Below are 22379 nucleotides of genomic sequence, written 5' to 3' on the forward strand. Positions count from 1 at the left end.
GTTCTCTAGGACATGATGGAGATGCTAGGAATAAATACAATGCATATCATGCCCTGAGTCATTAACTGCTAAGTCAGAATTTTAACAGGAACAGCCTACTGAGGTCAGCTAAAAAGCACACTAACGGCCCTGGCCTTGGGTTTGATTTTCTTGTTGCAGCCCAGAGGTGCTTTTGTAAGACATTAGTAAAAATAGAAACTCCAACCTTCTTTATACATCGTCCCCCAAAACGAGGCTGCTTTAAAAACTTTGAGTGAAAATGTCTTTAGGTTTTTATTCAAGCCACTCATTTTACAGATGAAATTGAAGTTCAAGGAGGTTCAATGACATATGTGAGGTCATGAAACTAGCTAAGATATAGAATGATGGCCAGCTGTGTTCTATGTGATCATGAACATGTAATCACTAGTCATGAAAACAATAACGAAAGAGTCGGGGGAGTTGGAGTTGGAAAAACCTTCTCAGGTGAGGTAGCAAGGGGCCCTTTGAAGGATAAGTGTATCCTTCAAGACAGATAAAGAGGTTAGGACATCTGGCAGAGACAGAAAGTGTATGAAAATGAAGTGAAATGTGAGGGGAGAGTTAATTGGCAGGTCACTTACTGTGTAAGTAGTATAGAAGCTGTCAAGCTGGGTCTGAAACAAGTCCAAACCATGGTAAGGATGTCTTATGTTGTAAGTAGTTGGAGTCACCATCGGTTTTAAACAAAGGAGTGACCACCAGGTCTAGATTTTAGAAAGCTCTGCCTGTCGTATGGAAGATGGATTGAAAGCAGCACTGGAGATGGAAGACAAATTAGGATGTTATTATAATAATCCAAGTAAGAATTGGTAAGGGTCTCAGTCAGCAAGAATAATGGCTGTGAGTGTATAAAGTTGCAGCAGATATTTTTTTAAAGTGTATCATTAAATGTTTTTCAGTATATCCACAAAGTTCTCTGACGATGACTACAATCAGCTTTAGAACTCTGTCATTACCCCTGAGAGAAACCCCATAACCATTAGCAGTCACCCCCAATTGCTACCCCCCTCCCCATTCCCTAGCAATCACTAATCTACTTTCTATCTCTGTGGATTTGTCTATTCTGCACATTTTTTATAAATGGAAACATACAATATGTGGTCTTTTGTGACTGCCTTCTTCACTTAGCATTCATGTGCAAGTTTTTTTGTGCACATATGTTTTCAATTCTCTTGGATATATACCCTAGGAGTGGAATTTTTGGCTTGTACAGTAACTTTATGTTTAACTTTTTGAGGTACTGCCAAATTCTTTTCCAACATGGCTGTACCATTTCACATTCCCACCAGCAAAGTATGAGGCTTCCAATTTCTCAACATCCTCATCAACAATTCTTAGTCTCTCTTTTTGACTATAGCTCCCCTAGTGGATGTGAAGTGGTAACTCATTGTGGTTTTGGTTTGCATTTAACTGATTTCTAAGGATATTAAGTATCTTTTATGTTTATTGGCCATTTGTATATCTTCCTTGAAGAAATATCTATTCAGATCATTTGACCATTTTAAATTGGGCCCCTTTTCTCTTTATTATTTAATTGTAAAAGAGTTCTTTATATAATTCTATATAAAAATCCCTTATTGGATATATGATTTGTAAACATTTTCTCCTATTCTATGGGTTCTCCATTTACTTTTTTGATGGCATCCTCTGAAGCATAAAAGTTTTTTATTTTGATGACATCTGATTTGTTTATTGTTTCTTTTCTCTCTTGTGTGCTTGATCTCATATCTAAGAAGGTCTTGCCTAACTCAGGGTCCTGAAGAGTTATTCCTATTCTTTTTTTCCTAAGAGTGTTTATACTTTTAGCTCTTATGTCTAGATCTATCATATATTTTTAGTTAATTTTTGAGTATGATATGAGGAAGGCATCCAGCTTCATTCTTTTGCATGTGGATGTCCAGTTGTCCAAGCATCTATTGTTGAAAAGACTATGCCAGCACTTGATTTTGCCTGAGAGACTAAGCCTCCACGGAGGGTGACCCCTAGAGCTGGGACTCATTGCATAACCAGCCTCCATGCCCTCAGAGGCCACCCGCCTCTGGTGGCTTAAGGGGATGCTGTTGCAAGGAAATGTTGGAAGAAAGAAGAAAGGGGTTAATACAGGGGTCTCTGACCCCTGGGCCATGGACCGGTACCGGTCTGTGGCCTGTTAGGAACTGGGCTGCACAGCAGGAGGTGAGTGGTGGGCGAGTGAGCAAAACTTCATCTGTATTTACAGCCGCTCCCTATTGCTCATGTTACCACCTGAGCTCTGCCTCCTGTCAGCATTATGGTAAGTTGTATAATTACTTCATTACATATTACAAGGTAATAATAATAGAAATAAAGTGCACAATAAATGTAATGTGCTTGAATCGTCCCAAAACCATCCCCCCTGCCAGTCTGTGGAAAAATTGTCTTCCATGAAACTGGTCCCTGGTGCCAGAAAGGTTGGAGACCACTGGGTTAATGGAACAGAAAAGGAAGCACTTCAGAGGTAACCCTCTCCATATTTCCCCCCTCCCTCTGGGTTAGGGGGTTGCAGAGAGCACTAGCCCAGGAGATAGATGAATATGGGAGAAAATGGACACCAAGGTGACCATATAACACTTGGACACATCAGTGGAGCTAGTGGAGCAAATTCAAGCTCCAATGATCTCCTATCCCTTCTGAGATGGAGAAGTTTTCTCTAAGTAGGAGAGGATAGTCTTGGACCAATGGGGTAAAAGAGACCTCCTGGACTGGGTCCTTGTTGTTACTGTTTCTTTTTCTTGTTCCTCTTGCCGGCCCTTATTTGTCCCAATTTTTAATTGTCTGAATTCTGACTTCGGAGTTGTAAGAGTGCTTGAAATACTCTGAACACAAGTCCTTTATCAATTTTATGAATTGTAAATATTTTCTCCTAATATGTGGCTTGCTTTTTCACATTATTTTTAGTGTTTTTGGAAGAGTAAAAGTTTCCAATTTACTTGAAGATCAATTTATATTTTTTTCTATGTTTTATAACCAAAGAATGTTTGCATAGCCCAATTTCATAAAAATTTGTTTTTCTATGTTTACTATGAGTTTTAGCTTATATTTTTAGAACATGATCTATTTCAAGATAATTTTTGCCAAGGGTGTGAGGCAAGAGTGGAGAGGAAGAAAAGCAAGTTTGTGACAAAAAGTCTTTGCTACAATAGACAATCAAAAGAAAACATTCTATTAGATGTAGTCCTGTACATAGATGATAGAAACCCTGCTGTTTTTGCCTGAGGAGCTGAAAGGGGTTTCATCAGGCCAGGTCAGCTGGTGTCTCTTGGTGGGAAAGTAATGCAGTGGAGTTCCTCTACCAGTGCCCTTAATATACACAGATGTTCATAGCAGCCTTATATGCAATAGCAAAAATCTGGAATCAACCCGGATGTCCTTTAGGTAAGTGTTTAACCAATCTGTGGTTTAGCCATACCATGGAATACTATTCAGCAATAAAAAGGAAACAACAACTGAAACATAGAACAACTTGGATGAATTTTCAGGGAACATGCTGAGTGAAAAAGTCAATCACAAAGGTTACATAGGGTATGATTCCAATTATATAACTTTTATATCTTTTATTTTATTTATTTGATTTTTGGCTGTGGGATCTTTGTGTCCTGACCAGGGATTGAACCCGGGCCCTTGGCAGTTAAAGTGCAGAGTCCTAACCAGTGGACTGCCAGGGAATTCCCCAATTACATAACTTTTAGAAAGTTATTTTAGAAATGAAAGACAAATTAGTGGTTGCCAAGGGTTAGGGTCAGACATGGGAGAGGTGGAGGTGGGAGAGGCAGGAGTGATTATAATAGGGCAAAGGAGTGATGGATACACGAACCTACACCAGTGATATAACTGTACAGAATTTCACACACACACAAACAGGGGAAATCTGAATAAGATTGGTGGATATATCAATGTCAATATGCTGGTTGTGATATTAACTATAACTTTGCAAGCTGCTACTGCTATCAGAAACTGAGCAAATTTTACAAGAGATCACTATATAATTATCTCAGTACAACTTTCAATTAAAAATGAGAAAATTGAGCTAGGGATTTTAACAACCATTATCTCACCAAAGATATACATATGACATATAAGTACATGAAAAGATAGTAACATCACTAGTTATTAAGAACATGCTAATTAAAACCACATGAATGTGTTAGAGAGGATATGGAGCAACAGGAATTCTCATGTATTGCTGTTTGAGATGCAAAATGGTACAGCCACTTTGGAAGACAGTTTGCTAGGTTTTTCATAAAGTTAAACATACAGCTGTTACATGAACCAGATATCTCATATCAGAGTATTTACCCCAACTGAATAAAACATGTCTAGGCAAAAAAATGTATGCTAATGTTCATAGCAGCTTTATGCATGATAGCCCCATTGGGAATTGGGAACCCAATTATCCACCTACTGATGAATTGATAGACAAAGCATAGCTTATCTATAGGATGAAATACTACTCAGCAATATACAAAATGAATGAACTGTTGATAAATGCATCAACATGAATAGATTAGAAAATCATTATGTTAAATGAAGAGAGCCAGATGCAAAAGACCTCATACTGTAATTATTCTATTTATACAGCATTTTAGAAAATGCAAAACCATATTGACATGAATCAGATCAGTGGTTACTAGAGGCTGAGATTGACTACAAAGAGACATGGGGACTTCTGGGGCTGTTGCAGATGTTCAATATGTTGATTGCAGTAGCAGTTACATAACTATATGTATATTTGTCAAGACGTATGAAACCGTACACTTAAAATGGATGAAATGTGTTTTATGTAAGTTATCCCTCAAGAAACCTGATTTTATAACATCTTTCAGAAAACCATGAGTAGATTCTCCTACAATTAAATTGGAGATTTCTGAATGTGGTCTTATTGGCTTAGTTTGCTTTAAATCTCAGAATTGGAAGGGATCTTAGACATAGATATTTGGGTCACTCTCTTGTTTTACACAAAATGAAATTGAAATCTAGAGAAAAAAGTCTTTCTTAAGGTCTCACAGCTAGTTAATAAGAAGCTTGGACTAGAAACCATTCTCCTGAATTTCTAATGTGTATTCTGAGGTTTTTCATTATATAGCGGTCTCCTCTGAGGATACAAACTACGCCTTATCAATCTTTTCTCTTGAACTCTCTTTCCACCTGCAGTCACCCAGCCTGGGCCTTTTGTATATGGCACAGAGTGTTGTATTTACTTTTGAATTAATATCAAAGCCTGAGACAAGGCTGAGAGGAAGGACACTAAAAGGGGGAAAGGTTAGTTCATCATCATTCATTATACATCCAGTACCACAATTTCACTGCATACAAATGCCAAGGAAGGTGTCTTATCAGTTCTATTTTTTAAATTTTGATTTAATCCAATCAATTTAATTTCAGATATTATATGGGTCAATTCTAGAATTGTCATTTGATTGCCTTTTATAAGATCAAATTTTAGCTAATTTTAAAAATCTTTTTGTCATTCCTTTTCTCTTCCTTAGTTGTGTTAATCAGAGTGAAGTTCCCATTACCTCACTCCAGCAGCTGAATGACTTGTGGGTCTGGTTCTGCTCTCTGATTTAATTATTCTATTGTTTTTAGTCATGCAGACTGTACTTTGTTGGTCTTATTAATTTTTAAAGAATTCTGATTGCCTATTAAAAAATACAGGGACTCCAGATGGTGTTATCTTTCACCTTTTTCTTTCTAGGCAGTTGGGGGGGTTCTTAATCCAATCACGAGCAGTTCTAAGGAAAGGCTAGGTTGCAGCGCTATTAGGGGTTAATAATTTATCCCGGTTCTCCCTATTCCCCTAGGATCTTCAACTGGGCACCAGATATATTTTTTACTCCTCTTTCTTGTGAGTACAGAAATCTCATTTCTGTTTTTGAGACTACCAAAATCCCCTGCTCAGCTTTTCAGACACTTTCCACGTGGGTCTTAGCCCCTGCCCCACGTAGCCTGGTATTCATCACAAGTCTCAGGGAGAAAGCTGGAAGTGAGTTTGAAGCCCTTCAAGTCTCCTCCAAATACTTTGCCAGTTTTTCTGCACCCTCCACAGTTTCAAAGCCTGAATTGTGAGCCTCCTGTCTGTGCCCAGAATCAACAAATGTCCCCCAGGGTAAAGGAAGTAAAAGAGGGTGAGTCCATGTGAATGAGGCTTTTTCATTCCAGAATTTCCATCCCTTTAGTTCTAGTTGCATCAGAAGCTTTCTAACAGACATTTGCTATATTTTACTGTGTGTTTTATTTTTTTCAGTTTCTCTTGTCCAGAGCCCTGCCCCACCATTAGCTAGTTCACTGCACCTCAAAATGCAAGTCTAACACATTGAAGTAAAATTCAACAGGTAAAATGTCTATAATTAAAGCACTTTAAAGAAATTTGCAGAAAACTGACTCTGGGATTCAGGATTTAGAAGATTAATACAGTGACTTTTCTTTTTTTTTATAAATCAACATTTTGTTTACATCTGTATTAGCAATAATATTTACCATTTTTGCTGACATTTATTGCACACCTGGAAGCATTCCAAGAACTTTATATACATAATCTCTTTAATCCTCTATCAATACCATGGTGTGGGATAACTATTCCCATTTTACAAATACTGTTATTGAGACATGGAAAGTTCACACAGCTATTGAGAGAAAAAGCAGAGATTTGAGACTGAATCTTCTCCCAACCACTAAGTCAAACTACCTCACATGTGAACCATATTGACAATGAACTGCGTGTTGTGTGATTCACAATTACTTTCCTAATGACATCGTAAACTTCCTAAGACTCATTAATTTGTGGTTTGTCTTAGGTGCAAAGGGTTTTCTGCTGTTCCTGCAGGGGTAGCAGAAATCTGCTTTGTATTGGTGCAGGATCCTAAACCCTAGAGAATCCCCTGCCCCTTTCCCAAGGTTAGATGTTTTTTTCTTCTGCCACGTTCCAGAAGCAGCAAGTCTTGCCAGGCCTTGTGCACCTGAGGGTTTTCCATCCCTCCACCACAGGCAGATGATTTTGATTATATCCCTCTCTACGGAGTAGTATATCTCTGCCTGAGCCCAGGTGGGCTGTGTGTATATGTATGTGCATATGTATGAAAATATTTTTTCTACTCCTCTCTCAATGATTTAAAGCTTTTGCCTTCTATGGGGGACGTGTCCTGGAAGACAGGAAAGATTTTGTGCTTCTCTTTCAGGGGCAGCGATCGTGACTTGCATGCCTGCACCACCTAGCAGGGCTGTTTCCACTCTCTTGCCCTACTTCCTTCTTTCTTTTGAGCATCTAGTCAAGGCCCATGAGAAAGAGCTTTTAAGTGTGTACTTGTGAATTCTTCTTGAGTCTTTTGGGCTCCGAGGTATTTTAAACTTTCATGCTAGCCCACGTTTGGCCTTGAAAAATTCATTTAAAATTTAGCTGAAGTTTTCTTACCCGTTTTATGGCAGCCACTTCTTCCTCCCGTATTCTATAAACAGTGACATAGTTCCTGTGTCCTGTCTCTCCTTGAAGGAGCTTCTCACTCTTCAAAATTCAATCCAGGTCTTACGGTCTCGGAACCTCAGCTATCTGATGGGCTTGAGAAAAGTTATAATTTTGTATATTGCTTGTTTTTTTCTGGTTGTTTGGGTGGGGGGAACATTCTTTTTCAGCTTTCTCCACCCAGAGTGAAAGAGGAATTTTTGTCCATTGTACTCATCTTGATATCCTGATGTCTGGTAACCAGAGATGACTACTATGTCGTTTTTTATCTTAATCTTCAGTGTTTTTTTAAAATTCTCTCCCTCTTTCTATCTCTTTTTCTCAGGTGGTATTAAAAATTAGGAAAACATTGCCTGTCATATAGAGGGCATTCATACTTTTAATTTCTGGAGAAGTTTTTTAAATGGGTCAGGTTCATGTTGCTTCCTAGTGCCCTACTCAAGAGATCCTTATATGAACTGAACTGAATTGTCTCAATATATTTATTTTCATCAAATTTAAAATGAATTTGTGCCAGAGTTAAAGGTGTTTGATTTCAATTGGTCCCCCCAATTTATTGATTTTATAATTCCTTGATATAGACAACAATATTTTGTTTAGCCAGCCTGATTAAAAAGGTTCACTTGCCATTTTAGGGGAAGCTTATAGTAATATAAAGTGCTGATTTGGGTCAATGTACTCTGTAATAGCTTTACAAATTTTTTTGATTTTTAATATAAAAAGTGTCACTCTATTTGGTTTTGTTCATATATTAGTTGAATGAAAAGGAATAAACTTAAAGCTTAAATATAATGACATCTCATCGGGTCTGGAAATCCCTAATATTCTGTTTCAATCCTAGTTTGCATCCTAGCCTTAAAATTTACTGTTTTAAGATGAGGTTCCTTAAGGTTATATAAGTTGTTAAGTTATTGATTGCTTTATTTCTAGGTCACAATATCAGACAATGCCTTTATATATTAAAGAAATAACAGAATTTTAAAAACAGTTACAAACCACTCAGAGTATAGATGATATATTATCCAAAGTAAATATGACTCAGTTAGCAACACCTAGATATTTTATGCACACCCACGCATGGCTTAAAATGTGTATACAATAAGTAACGGTATATCTGTCTAGATCTGGCATCATACCATAGCTGACATCATACCATATTTTTCAACTTTAGTCTTGGGTCACATTCTTTAACCTCCAATCTAAATACTGAGATTTCAGTTGGCCCTTTTGTTGAGTGTTTTGGGACCTGTTTTAGCCCAAGTCTTCTTTCTTTTGATAAACAGTGGGAAGATACTGCCATTTGAAGTTAGACTAAAATTTTAATTCTGCTTCCTCAAAAGTAAAGTTGGGAAGGGGGTGGAAATAACCTCTCTGAGGATTAGATGAGATAACATGTGAAAAGCATGGAGGTTAATATGTGGCCAATTTAAGACTTGATGTTATTTTCCTTTCCATTTACCTGTCTTTAGTATAGGGATCACAGTGGTGAGAACAAGTATAGCTCTAGAGTTGGACAGAGGCTCGAATTCCAGCCCTGTTACTTAGTAGTGCTTTGTGATATTAGGAAGCTACCTAACTTCCCTGAGCCTCTATTTCCCCATTTATTAAGGGGGCGTAAGGAGGAATACTGTCTATCTCAGAGTACTGTGAAGATTAAATGACAAAGTCTTGGCACAGTATATAGAAAGCATTCAATGAATGTTAAAGAATACCCTGCTTTTACATATTTATTCCAAATTTTCTCCTTCCCTTTTCTTAATTTTTAGATACAATTCATCCCCTGTCAATTTGGACCTTTCTCTTCTAGCATCTTCTGTGATGTCAGCCCAACCATAACTTTGTGTAGAAATATTAATAATAATAATTGGTTCAACTTTTTGAATACTTATTAGATACCCAAAAATATTTTAAGCACTTTATATACATTATTTTATTTCAAATTTAGCCCTCCTAAAGGAAAACTTAACTTATAATAAAAGAAATCAGTATGGTGTTTGCCTCTGGGGTGAGGAAGGCAGGAATTAACTGAAAAGGAACCCAAAGGAACTTTCTTCTTTTTTTTTAAATGAACTTTCTGAGGTAATAAAAATGTGCTGTATCTTGATGGAAGATTATATGCATCTGAAAAACTCATCAACTGTACACATTAAATATGGCTATTTCATAGAAGACAAATTACACTGCAATGAAAAATTGAGAGGAAAAAGTAATCTTCTTAAAAACATCCTAAGGAATAGAAAATTTTATATCTACTTTTTCAGATGAAAAAATCCGAGGACCTGAATGTTCAGGTAATTTCTTTAAGTTCACATTTACCGGTGGCTGTACTGAAGTCAAATCCAGGTATGTTTAAGTGCACAGCCCAGAAATTTAACCAACAGCCTCCACTTCCTCCAGGGAGACTGGCACAACCTGCCATGTTTTGCAATTCAAACTGTATTATTTTATTCTTAGTAACCGTATGACACAGACTAAGACAGAGCAAGATTCTTAAAAATATCCTGACTTCTTATAGGGATATGTGTTACACAAAACTCTAGAAAGAAAACATACCTGTTCCAAATGTTTATGTAGGGTGGTGAGACCCAGGATACATCCAGTGGAATCAGTTTCTCTCCCTCATCAGCATGCATTTCCAAGCATTTTGAGAGTACTAATTTGGTTGCGATAACCTCAGGCAGCATATTCTGCCCAGGTCTCCTGTGCAGTGAGCCAGTAAGGAGTCAGGAGTATCTCAGAGACCGAGCTTTAGCAATCAAGTAAACGTGTTATCTCACCGTCTGTTAGAAAGCATATGTTTAAATTTCCAAGTCAGAAATGTCAGCAAAGGTCCCTGGCTGCTTCGGTGATTACAAAACAAAGCAGTCTCCATGACTGTGCAGGGCTTAAGTCACTTCAGGGTTATTTTCTTCCTTAAATGAGGCAGCAACCTCTAAATTTACAATCACCTTGCTTGATACTTCTCCTACCGACTTCCCATTAAAATGCCTATAAAAAGATAAAGAAAACTGAATCTGAAATGTAAATTTTCAAAAGGACAATTGATCAAATCAAAGGGACATGTGATTCAGTTATACATACATATATATTATTTTTCACATTCTTTTCCTTTATTAAAAGATATTAAATATCGTTCCCTGTGTTATACAGTAGGACCATGTTGTTTATCTACTTTACATATAGTAGTTTGTATCTGCTAATCCAAAACTCCTAATTTATCCCCACCTCCCCATTCAGGCCTTTTTAGCTACTCATTTTCTCCCACTACCAAATATTCTATCCTGTCCTCACGTAAATTAGAAAAACTTGTTTATCTATTGTCTATACCTGTTTCTGAGGCTGCATTGACCCAGGTCAACTAGTTTGCAAACTATCCAATAAGACTGAGAAAATAAATGTGTCCAGATTCTCTAGGGGCATAAAGTATGTGATATTCAAGATTAACTAGATAAAAATACTAGATTGAAATATTCTTAGCCGCAAGTGTATATATTATAGTATAAAATTTTTCAAAAACATTTTAGAACATCATTTAATATAACTTCTTAATTTTCTTCAATTTTATGTGATCTTTCTAAAGCTACAATTCACAAAACATGTGCACAAGTCACTTGTTCTACTAAAGATGATTTATGAAAACATGATTCTGTAGTTAAGTAAGATTAGAAGTCAGTGCACCCTATAGTTTTCCTATGAAAACTAACATAGTACGTCAGTAAATAATAGCTCTGGTAAGTACTGCAGTAAAAGGATCTGTTTAATGCTTAACCACAGTTTCTCTAACTTGCTTGAATACAAAATTTTCTTTTTCAGGCAACACCTGTCAAAATTCCATAGACATCTGTTCTAAACGTTTAAAATGCATAGTACTTTGAACATATTGGATTATCACCAAATGGACTTATCATTTCAGTGGGTCCTCCTTGAGGCTCTATATTTCAGACCTTTTTTCTCTTCATGGCAAAACAATTATAATTCCATTATTTATTTTTGTTCTCTATCTCCTCAATATTTGCAACATAGGTCAGAAACCACATCTCTCTGTTTTCATCATCATGTCTTAGTTCCTAGAACAGTGGTAAATATATAGTAGGTGTTTCATAAATGTATACTTAATTATTTTCTTGCTGGACCCGAATATCTGAAAGCAAAAAAGTATTTGGAGTCCTCTTCATAAGAAATTTATCTGATACAAAGATGCTGCTGGAGTGCCAGTATTGGCACTTTTCCACACATTTGTCAGGAATAATATACATGGAAATGGTAATTCCTCCTTACTTTTGCACTGAAATCATCTTTCCTCATATGATCCCATAATTAGGGAGGAAGGAAAATGTTAAAAAGTGATAGAGGTCAAGGTTGCCACTTATATTAAAATCTTTTTAATAGCACTATCACTATTACTGATGCTACTAGCTGACACTTATTGAGCATGTTGTATGTGACAGTCTTTAAGTCACATGGCAACCCTTTGAGTTAGGTACTATTATTCTCAGCATGTAACTGCTGAGGGAATTGGAGTTAAACAAGTTTAAATAAAGTCTAAGATTTGACCAACTTCTGTGTCTCCATTGTCCTTCTGTTACTGTTGACTTAGGGGAAATCGATTATGTGTGGAATTGTAGAATTTTAACTTTAATTTGTCTAACACTCATTTAACAGGTGAGGCAAATGCAATCCAGAGGAGCTCAGTGACTTGCTGAAGATCACCAACATATTTAGTGTGAAACTTGGCCCTAGAAGCCAAAGTTTCTGAATTCTTAGTCCAGTTCTTTTTCTGCACAGCACTTTTATCTCACTCGGGTTAATTAAGAGCAATTAAATTAAACAGCTACTTTTTAGGGAAAAAATCCTTACCTTCGGTAAGTAGCTTAAAGATGCTTCTCGAGAGATGAGATTTACAGAACAGAAATAATTACAAAATAGATTCGATTGAAGCACTGCAAAGTTAGTATTTAATTGCAAAATCTATTTATTTAAATATTTTTACTATACTTTTCTTTGGTTATTGAACTTTTTCCCTCTTTAAAATTATATTTAGTAATGGAAATATATGAGGATATATTTATCTGACAATTCCAAGGAGGTGGGAGTTTGAAATGAAAAAAAATTCTAGAACAGCAAGATTGAAGAGGGCATTTAAACAGAACAAAGACCCTGTTTTGTTGCATATATATATATGCATGTATATGCATGTATATATGCATGTAAGTATGTAAATATATATAATTATAGCAAGATAATAAGTAGAAAATGTATCTCATTTTAATTTTTAAAATTTGTGATGGTGAACATGTTTTCCTTATATTTATTGGCCAATTGCATTTCTTTACGTGAAATGCCTTCTTGTATATTTTGTCTAGTTTCTATTGAGTTAATCATCTTTTCTTCTTGACTTATGAAAGTTCTTTATATTTGAAAAACCTTAGGTCCTTTTCTGTCATAAGTATTAGAAATATTTCTCAAATATTTTATATACTTTCATGTCATTTTCCCCAGTACATTAAACACTTTTTATGACATCTATTTAAATGATAAAAAAGATCTTCCCCTCACTGGAACTATAAGAATTTTCCAAAAAGAAAAAAAAGACTGTTGCAGAGTGGACTGAATCAAGTCATCCTGCAGTCACTGAAATGAAGACTTGCAGCCATATGAAGATGGCAACAGAGTAAGCCTGATCGTTCGCTCTCACTGTGACAGCTCTGCATGACGCCAGATGGGATCCCAGTGGAGTGACTTGGCAGGTCTTCCTCATGTGCTGTTATAATCACAGGAGAGGAAATCAGGCCTCACACCTGTGCTGAACCATTCAGAGGAGTTCTCTAGAGCCTGCAGAAATGTCTCATAGACACAAAGGGCAGAAAAATCTCCAGAGTGGGTTCAGTCTATGAATAAGCTAGGATAAAATATTATTTCATTTGAGTTTCTTCTCCTGTGGGCAATTAGGGTTATGGTTTTTTGTTTGTTTGTTTGTTTGTTTGTGGTACGCGGGCCTCTCACCGTTGTGGCCTCTCCCGCTGCGGAGCACAGGCTCCGGACGCACAGGCCCAGCGACCATGGCTCACGGGCCCAGCCGCTCCGCAGCATGCAAAATCTTCCCGGACTGGGGCACGAACCCGTGTCCCCTGAATCGGCAGGTGAACTCCCAACCACTGCGCCACCAGGGAAGCCCCTAGGGTTATGTTTAAAAAAAAAAAAGAGTGTCTTTCCATTGTCCCAATGTTCGTAATTTGCCGTAGTTAAATATGTTACCAGTTAGAAGCAGCTCTCTTTTTAAGGCAAACACATATTGCAATTTGATTCTTAAATTATTATTAAACAAAGCAATGACTTCATTTATGATACACAAACAGGCTAATGTCTCTAGACATCTGGGATGTCTTTTCCAAATGTGTATGATTAGTGTTCTCATTTTACTCAGCACTGCAACTCATGCTTAATTTGCTATTTTCACTTTACTTCTGAAGCTTCTGCCAACTGCTTGCACTTGGGTCTTTCGCAGCATCTGTGACTGTCCGCCCTTGGTGATCCCATGAATGCCAGTCTGAACCAGACAGAAATGAATGCCCATCCTGGCATTTCCTCTTCACAGCTGGCTGATCTGAGGTAGGCTACTTTATTTCTCTGTTTCATTTTCCTTGTTCGCAATATCAATATCCCAAGTTTATTGTTATAACTGTGATTATTACTATCCATGTTATCATCAACTCATTATAGGGTATTGATAATGTTGGACAGATCAGTGAATAAACAACCATTCTTTAATAGCTCCCTCCCCTGATAAAGCAAATTATTGCCCCCACAAGCAATCCCAACTTCTTTTCCTTGATTCTACAGGCTTTTTTTTAAGCTCCTAAAACGTAAATGCTTCATGTTTCTTTGCAGTGCTGTAGTCCCTAACATAGTGCCTTATGTAATTTGATCTTTCAATAATTTGTCAGGAGGAAGGACCACTTAGGTTGGATAAATGGTTTCCCTTAGTCTATTGCAAGGCAGTGGCTTTTAATGCAGGGACATTTGGCAATGTCTAGAGAAATTTTGGCTGCCACAAATGGGGAGTGCTACCAGCAGCTGGTTGGTATAGGTCCAGGATGCTGCTAAACATCCTAAAATATGTAAGACATGCAAACGACAAAGAACTATCTGGCCCCCAAGTGTTGATAGTGCCAAGGTTGAAAAACCCTGATATAACAGAAAATATGGCTTTGGAGTCAGAGTTAAGTTCCAGTCCCAACTCAGTTGTTCTCTTGCTTTGTGGACTTGGACAATTTGCTTGACTTCTTTGTACTCCCAAAGTTCTGTCTAATGTAAAATGTTGTAAGAATCTAGATCCAGAAAGTTAGATGGGAGCAGAAATTCTTAATTTAGTAAGACCCAGAGATCTTTGTGTTTTTAAAAAATTTTTATTAGAGTATATTTGATTTACAATGTTGTGTTAGTTTCAGGTGTACACAAAGTGAATCAGTTGTACATATACATATATCCACTCGTTTTTAGATTCTTTTCCCATATAGGTCATTACAGTGTATGAGTAGAGTTCCCTGTGCTCTACAGTAGGTCCTTATTAGTTATCTATTTTATATCTAGTAGTGTGTATGTGTCAATCCCAATCTCCCAATTTATCCCTCCCTCTTTATCCCCTGTTAACCGTAAGTGTGTTTTTACATCTGTAACTCTATTTCTATTTTGTAGGTAAGTTCATTTGTACCCTTTTTTTAGATTCCACATATAAGTGATATCATATGATATTTGTCTTTCTTTGTCAGACCCAGAGATCTTTGGATCTTAATAAGACTCAGGGATCTGGCTATTCTTTGGAGACAGAAAGTAGGGCGGTCCTGATTAAAGTGTGTTTACAGAAAGAGAAGGAAAATGAATATTCTGCTTTCTCCCTTTTGTAGCCCCTCTGAATAACCTTTGCTTTTGCCTTTCAAAGGCAGACCACTTCAACAGAAGCTGAAGCATGCCAAAGCACTAACAGAGAGGATGTCGATCCTGTTCATTTGCTGAGCTCAGTGAGTAACCACACAATTCAATGTTTGCCTAATTGACTGCATAGAATCACAAAGGCTTACTTTTACAAAGATTATCATAGTGAGGCTAGAGCCTCCAAGGAGACCGTGAGCATCCAGAGAATCAGGGCACAGCCTTGGGGGGAGGGGCGAGTAGCACATGTGCACCCACTGTAATTCACTGGCCAGTCTTCAAGCTCAGGCCCAATGCTGGTTGGCAGTGAGCCAGGCCAGGCTCTTGGAGATACATCAACCATTTGTGTCCAGTTGTGTCCAGACTTGCTGACAAAAACGACATGACTTCAGGGATGCATTGACACCCGTGGCACCTGGGCAAGCCGTGTGGCAGTTCTGTGGGTGGAACACGTTTTCTACACAGAAGGGCCCTGATGAGGAGTCTTCAGTGAAGTGAGACCAACCCAGGCATATGAGATGTTGGAGGGACCACCGGACCACTTACCATTCGTTTGAGGTTTCAAAGAGGAAGGAGGGTTTCCATTTTTAAGGTAAGATCAAAAAGCTCTTTTAAAATAGATTGTATTTTAGAAAACTTTGAAGTATGTGAGGAATAGGAGCCAAGGAGCCTATCCAGGGGCTGTGTGAGCACGGATACCATCTGTTCACTATAATAAACTCTGGAGCAAACATGGCCCATAGTAGGTGCTTAATAAACAATTACTGAATGGCTCCACAGAAGCCCTGAAACAGAACACTCTTGAGTGAGTCTAGTAACATTTGACTCTGAACTCTGAGGGGAACACTCTGGGCAGAGATGGAGGCAGCCTCTTCCCTTGAGGGTATGTGGCCTGTGTGGAGGCCTTTGAGCTGCATGATTCATAACTATTTTAGGAACATTCCTGAAAGATAATACCTCTTTCAAAGAAGTGAGGCTTAAGTTTTCACATAAAAGAGGTAACTGCAAAATCAAGTGGATTCCTTTCCTCACGTTAGCAGAGGCACTGCAAGGAAACCTCTATTAGAAATGAATAGAAATTATAAGCCAGAGTGAAATGTAGCCAGACTCAACTGAAGGAAGTGACAAGTTAGGAGAGTTAATGATTTTTCCCTTCATAGCATGTGTTAATAACTAATACTTATTAAATGCCTACCATGTCCCACACATTGAGCTAAGTGCTTCTCCGGCATTTTATTTTGTGCTCACAACAACCCTATGATATGGATGTTATTGTTATCCCCAGTCTATAGATGAGAAAATCGAGGTTCAGGGAAGGTAAGTGATTTGCCCAAGGTCACAGAATTAATAGTAAGCAGATGGGTAAGTATGAGTCTAGAACCTGGACTCTTAACCCCCATGCAATGGCAGTGCTGCAGCTGTACTGTTCAGTGAGCTCGTTCTCAAAGTCACAGATGCTCTGTGCTTATCAAATTGGCTCTGAGAAAACAATGTTTATGCAGGACTATCTAAAGATTATACTGTCCATTTGTTCCTCTAGGTACTGTAAAATCTATTTCTAGATTGCAAATGACCAACTGGAATGTCCCTAGATTTCATGGTTATGGCCTTTTTGTAGCATGCTGTATTTACAGCAAGGATGCCCTTGTGAGCATTGTTAATTACACAGTGTCCTCTGAGGCCCCAGAGAAATGATTCTCTGGTTTTAATATCAGAGATGATTGTGCTTTTCCTAATGCCTTCAGCTTGCCTTCCTTATACCTTCAGTTTGCCTTCCTCTTTTGCACATTGAATCATGTAAATATTCACATTTCCTTCTTTGTTTTGGCTGCAAAAATATATGGCCACTCACCTGGAAATTCATAGGACCTTGCACTGCAGGTAAAAACATCTGGCTGAGGCAGAGATTTGCCAAGTAATATTTTCCATTTGAGAGGATGCTCCAAGGTATTCCCTGACCTCCTATTGTTTCCATCTCCTGTTAATGAGAAGAGTCATGGTAAACGTCATGCAGATGGTAAAGGCAGAGAGTAGTTAAAGGGTTCCAAGCACTGAACTAGGATAGGGGGCTATGCAGAAGACATATCCCCTACCCTCAAGCAGTTCATAGCTTAAGAGGAAAATATGCAAATTTAATTTTTATAAAATTGCATTCAAGTTATAGAAATTCTATAGAGAATTTCTACATAGAAATTCTACATATATTCTGTATACTAAGTTATTTCTCATCCTAGTCACTAATCATTTTGAAAGTGATTCAAAAATGTCTTTTCATACCTATCTCAATTCCTAGAACATTTTAGTGGTAATCATATCCTATATATTAATATTATTTGGAGCACTGTGTATTTGTTGCTTTATAAATATAGCTATTTAAAATTATTATAATATGGGTGATTTATAAATGATCACACCTAAAGTGATATCCATAGTAATAAACATCTATAGAGATTTACAGTTTAAAGAATGCTTTCATATTAGCAAATCATCACAGTCATATGAAGTAGCAGTGATCTTTAACCCATTTCATAGATGAAGAAACCAGTGCTCAGAGTCGTTTGTCCAAGATCAAATGGCCAGCCTAAGTCTTTTGCTACATATTATTCCCTGCATTATATCACTTGGGTGAAACTTAGAATCAGACAATCCTGATTCAGGGAAACAGTTTCTCATTCCAACTGTTTTGTTCCAAGAGCATGATAAACCTGATAACTCCCTGAAATCACTTGGTTCTGTGCCTTTGTACAAGCTCTTCCTCCTGCCTGGAAAGTCTGTTCCCAGGTCCAACCTAAAAATCCTACAGACTGGGAGAAAATATTTGCAAACAATGCTACTGACCAGGGATTAATTAAACAACTCATATAACTTAATATAAAAAAAACAAGCAACCCAATCAAAAAGTGGGCAGAAGACCTAAATAGACATTTCGCCAAAGAAGACATAAAGATAGCCAACAGGCACATGAAAAGATGCTCAATATTGCTAATTATTAGAGAAATGCAAATCAAAACTACAATGAGGTATCACATCACACCAGTCAGAAGGGCCATTATTAAAAAGTCTACAAACAATAAATCCTGGAGAGGGTGTGGAGAAAAGGGAACTCTCTTGCACTGTTGGTGGGAATGTAAATTGATACAGCCGCTATGGAGAACAGTATGGAGGTTCCTTAAAAAACTAAAAATAAAGTTGCCATATGATCCTGCAATCCCACTCCTGGGCATATACCTGGAGAAAACTCTAATTTGAAGAGATACCTATACCCCAATGTTCATAGCAGTACTGTTTACAATAGCCAGGACATGGAAGCAACCTAAATGTTCATCAACAGATGAATGAATAAAGAAGATGTGGTACATATATACAGTGGAATATTACCCAGCCATAAAAAAAGAGTGAAATAATGCCTTTTGCAGTAACGTGGATGGACCTAGAGATTATCATACTAAGTGAAGTAAGTCAGACAAAGACAAATATCATATGATATCACTTATATGTGGAATCTAAAAAAAATGATAGAAATGAACTTATTTGCAAAACAGAAATAGACTCACAGACATAGAAAACAAACTTATGGTTACCAAAGGGTCTAGTGATGGGGGCGGGGCGGGGAGATAAATTAGGAGTTTGGGGTTAATATATACACACTACTATATATAAAATAGGTATACGAAAGGTCGTACTGTATAGCACAGGGAAATATACTCAACTATACTCAGTATCTTGCAATAATCTATAATGGAAACAATCTGAAAAAGAATATATATATATATATATACATACATATATATATGTATATATGTATGTATGTATAACTGAATCACTTTGCTGTACACTTGAAACTAACACAACATTGTAAATTCACTATACTTCAATTAAAAAAAGCCCTATCTATCTTTGTGTTCAGGTACCACATTCTCTGTGAAGCATACCTGTCTTCCTGAACAAAGTTAGCGGCCTCCTTCATGTTCATTCTGTTCCTTGTATATCTTTCCATTACCAGATTTATCACACGAGGATGTCCAGTGAAATTTGTGTCCACCCAGATATGCTTTAGCAGCTAGAGGGCAGAGAACATGTCATATCCAGTAGGTGCTCAGTGAATCCTAGTTGAGCTGAACTATCAATAGGGTTTTTAGCTTTCAAACTGTGTTTGAGGCATTCTCAGATGATATTTATTACACTTTTGCTTTTTTCTAAAATTCATACTGATATTCTAGGTGACCTACTTGCTTCACCGAGGTGTTTCAAAGCCAGGAAGTTGAAGTATTATGTATTTTATTTCTCCATCTAATATATAAAGCTTGAGGCTGTTGGAATGCAGAAAATTATCCAGTGATATAGTTAACTCAAAGAGATCTGGTTTTATCCTGGCCTGGTTCTTCAAGCCTTACAGAACATGCTGAAGTTGGAAGGCCTTTCAAATGAATGTTACTGCCACTCCAAATGCAAGGAAAGTGCTTCCTTCCAAATACTCAAGCTCTCAGAGATGCGGCCTGGTATGTGCAAGATACTTTACATGCAGTAATTCTTTCAACAGTCATGTGAGGCCCTATTATATCTTCATTCTCCACAGTTTATGAAAGCGAGGTCAAGAAAGAGGTATAATGACCTGCCCACATACAATGGGAGATGTGAGATTTATGAAGAGTTCTGATTTCAAAATGGGTGCACTTTATACTATACCACATGGTATAGGATACTTGCTCTATGAGAAGCAATGACATAAATAAGAATGTTTTTCTCATTTAGTCGTTCATTCAGATTTGTTTTTCCTAACCAGTGGCTTTGTCAAGCATTCTCTAACAGTGCACCTGCTTGAAAACTAAATTGGCTATTTGTCCTTGGCAAACCTCTGTGTAATTAAAGCTTTTGACAAAACTCATTTAAATTCTCAGACTTGGTCTCATGGCCCCAACCTCTTGATTTCATTTGGTTTTAACTTTTCTTTTCTTTACCATTGTGAGTGAAACTCCACTTTTCTCACTGGACACCACTGTCTGGTGACTTTCATGTTTGTTTGTGTGATGGATTTCTCAGAGGTAGTGGTGGGAAGCATATAATATTTACATTAACCTCCCTCTCCCTTTTTCTTTTGTCAGCTAAAGGCCCAGCAAGTAAAGAGACCCCACACACTGAAGGCATGCCATGCTGATTTTCAGAGGGGTGGCCTCAATTTCTTTTAGGCCACTGGATATTTTCATCTATCAAAAAAACTGGCTTTGAGGGAAATTGTCTGAGCATAGTTGTTAATGCAGTATTGATAGATCAGTGTCAGGAACTTCTGAGAATGGAGGAAATTGTGAGAGCCAAATACTAATACCCTTCCCTGGATATTTTTTAAAAGAGCATATCTGTTTGGAAAGTCCAAATGCAGACCTCACGAAGCGCAGGAATGGATCCGAATAAGCTTTTGAGTAAAGAAGACCTAGGTTTGAAATCCAGTTTGCAGCAGTGGTTATATGATTCATTAAAATCTATTAAAATTTGTGATTTTATATGATTTTAAATATACATTAAATATATGATTTTATGATTTTTAAATCATATAAATTTATCAATTTATATGATTCATTAAAATCTATTAAAATTTATCAAACTGTGTAGCAAAAACTTGCAAGTTTTTAGCTATTATTTCATCAAATATTTTTTTCAGCACCAAACTTTTCTCATCACTCTCTGGGACTCTGATGACACAAATATTAGACTTTTTTACTGTCCTGCTTGTTTTTTCTTTTTTTCCCCAATATTTTTTGTTCAAACTGGGTTATTTTTATTTATCTATCTTCAAGTTTTCTCGCTCTTCTCTCTACTCTCCTCAATTCATTTCCATTTCACTGTTGAGTCCAACTAGTGAATTTTTTATTTCTTTTTTTTTTTTTTTTTTTTTTTTGCGGTATGCGGGCCTCTCACTGTTGTGGCCTCCCCCGTTGCGGAGCACAGGCTCCGGACGCGCAGGCTCCGGACGCACAGGCTCAGCGGCCATGGCTCACGGGCCCAGCCGCTCCGCGGCATATGGGATCCTCCCAGACCGGGGCACGAACCCGTATCCCCTGCATCGGCAGGCGGACTCTCAACCACTTGCGCCACCAGGGAGGCCCTGAATTTTTTATTTCTTATTTTTTCAAGCTTTATTGAAATATAATTGCCAAATAACATTGTGTAAAGTTAAGGTATAGTGAATTCTTTATTTCTGATATTGTATTTTTTAGCTTAAAGATGTCTATTTGGTTCATCATTACATCTTTTAATTCTTCGCTGAGACTTTCTGTATTGTCATTTGTTTCAAGAGTATTCATGATAGTTTGTTGGATTGTTTTACAATAGCTGCTTGAAAGAGCTTGGAAGAGTGTCAGATAACTCCAACATCTCTGTCATTTTGGCCTTGATATCTGTTGATTTTCTTTTACAATGTAAGTTAAGACTGTCCTTATTCTTCATATACTGCCTAATGAATAGTGTTGATATTTTGTTTCAGGTAGGTTCAGGCTGCAAGTCAATCCTGCCTTCTGTGGGATGGTCCATCTGTGGTTCTAATGTCAGTTAAGTTTTCAAAGCCTTTGCTTCTTTCTGTCCTGTGTACTACACCTAGTGGCCAGTCTGTGTCCTGGACAGTGGTGTACCTTGGTTCAGTACTAAAGATTTTGGTTTGCTGGTTAGCATCAGAGTTATGCCTGCACAACTTGGGGTTTAGCCCAGGAGTTTATATACAATTTTCATAGGGTCACTTTCCTGAGCTCCTCTCTATTCATCTCCTTGGCAGATTCCAGTTTCCTGGGACTCACTTTTCTGGTTCTCCAGCCAGAAAGCTGGGGTTTTAGTTACCCCACCTTACTACAGGCCCAGGACTAGAGTGAAACAAGTGAGGTACATGCCACAAGTGCAAAATTTAAGGGGGCACCAAAAATCAATAATAAAGTTAAAGAAAAATTTAATGTATAATTTAAAAAATCAA

This window comes from Mesoplodon densirostris, chromosome 7, assembly GCF_025265405.1.
Source record: "Mesoplodon densirostris isolate mMesDen1 chromosome 7, mMesDen1 primary haplotype, whole genome shotgun sequence".
Lineage (NCBI taxonomy): Eukaryota > Metazoa > Chordata > Mammalia > Artiodactyla > Ziphiidae > Mesoplodon > Mesoplodon densirostris.